Below are 2,150 nucleotides of genomic sequence, written 5' to 3' on the forward strand. Positions count from 1 at the left end.
CTGCTTTTTATTTCCTGTATGATTTAAAGACATACATAAAAATCATTATAAATCTATGTTATTGGGTATATAATATATAAAAATATAATTTGTGAAAACAAAACATTAAGGCAGAGGGAGCAGAGATATATAGGAGCAGAGTTTTCGAATACTGCTGAAGCTAAGTTGGTATCAATACAATTATTATAAATTTAGGATGTTCATTATAATCCCATGGTAACCAATGAAAAAATATCTTACAAATATGCAAAAAAGAATTCGTTCATAAAATTAGAATGAACTAACAATAGCACTATCAAAAAAAAAAAAAAAAACCCCAAAAAACAAAAAACAGCACAGCTGAACACAAAAGATGGTAATAATGGAGGAAATAAAAAATTATGTAGAACATAAACAATTTAAAAATGGCAAAAGTATGTCCTTTCTTTATAAGCAATTACATCAAATGTAAATGAATTAAGCACCCCAATCAAAAGGCAGAGATTGGCAGAATGGATAAAAAGATATCATCCAAGTATATTCTCTCTCTCTCTTTTTTTTTTCTCAAGCATAAACTGCCCCACAAGGGGAATTTTATTGATGGCACTAGTTTATTTCCCTCTTAAAAGACCAACTGCAACCAAATGAAGTGAATATAACCTCAAGATTTTATTGTCTTCATAATATAACAAAATATGAGGCTTAGAACTGGATCACTTGGCCCTTTCTCTTATCTCCTCCCAGTTCAAAACGCTTGCATCTCTTAATAGCCAGCATTTTCTTAGATCTGCAGTTGGGCTCAACACATTCAAGCGTCAGCACAATTTTCTTTGTAGTTTTAGCCTTTTTCTGGAAAATCGGCTTAGTCTGCCCACCATAGCCACTCTTGCTTCCTGTCGTAACACTGCTTTCCCTGGGCATAAAGAGAATCTTTGCCTTTCTTGTACTGTGTCACTTTGTGGAGCTGGTGCTTGCCACACTTCTTGCAGAAAGTCTAGCGGGTTTTAGGAATGTTCACCATGTTTGCAAGAGCGCTATCGGCACGAAAGCCAAGTGTATTCTCTTGACAGAGGATATGTTAGATCCAAATATACAAGTAGGTTAAAACTGAAAGGGCAGAAAAAGATATTCATGCACATAGTAACCAAAAGAGAGCTGGGATGATTATACTAATATGGAAAAAACAGATTTTAAGCAAAAAAAAAAAGAGAGACAAAGATGGGCATTAAGTATTGACGAAAGTGTTAATTCATCAAGAAGATAAAACAATAATAAACATATATACACCAAACAACAGAGCCCCCGAAATATAACAAATGTTGACAGCATTAAGTAGAGAAATGGTTCTACAATAGCAATCGAAGACTTCAATACCCCATTTTTAGCAATGGATTGGATATCTAGACAGAAGATCAGTAAGCAAATATAGGACTTGAACAACACTATAAACCAACTACAATACTGTATTATATATATTGAAAGTTGCTAAGAGAGTAGATTTTAAAAGTTCTTAAACACACAAAATGTTTAACTGTGTGAGATGATGGATGTGTTACCTTATTATGGTAATCATTTCAGAATATATTTATATATCAAATCATTACATTGTACATCTTAAACTTACACCATATCAATTATATCTTCATACATCTGAGGAAAAAACAGAAACCAACTGTATCTAACAGACATAAGCACAGCACTCCACCCAATAAGAGTAGAACAGTATATCAAGTGCACACAGAACCTTCTCTGGGATAGACTATATTAGGCCACAAAACAAGTCTAAATAAATTTGAAAAGATTGAAATTATACAAAGTTATCTTCTGTGACCATAAAGGTAGAATATTGAATGAAGCTAGAAATCAGTAACAGAAGGAAAACTTAAAAATCCATAAATATAAGGAAATCAAAATGCATACTCTTAAATAACCAGTGGGTCGAAGAGGGAATCACAAAAGAAATTTGGAAATACTTAGGGAATAAAAATTAAAACATAGCATACTAAAGTTTATGGTATGCAGTGAAGGTAGTGTTTAGAGGAGAATTTATAGTGGTAAATTTATATCTTAAAAAAGACAAAAGATCTCCAATAAATAACCTAACTTTATACCTTAATTAGAAAAAGAAGAGCAATCTAAACCTAAAGTACCAGAAGGAAGGAAATAGTAAA

The 2,150-nt window shown here is 32.2% G+C and overlaps 1 pseudogene across 1 annotated transcript; it reads right to left on the minus strand.

Moving 5' to 3' along the window:
• Positions 1–548: 548 nt before the first annotated feature.
• Positions 549–1,000, minus strand: LOC113911627 (annotated as a pseudogene). Its single transcript, XR_003516557.1, has one exon. The product of XR_003516557.1 is annotated as a 60S ribosomal protein L36a-like (transcript).
• Positions 1,001–2,150: the final 1,150 nt, after the last annotated feature.

Source organism: Zalophus californianus, chromosome 12, assembly GCF_009762305.2.
Source record: "Zalophus californianus isolate mZalCal1 chromosome 12, mZalCal1.pri.v2, whole genome shotgun sequence".
NCBI classification, from domain to species: Eukaryota; Metazoa; Chordata; class Mammalia; order Carnivora; family Otariidae; genus Zalophus; species Zalophus californianus.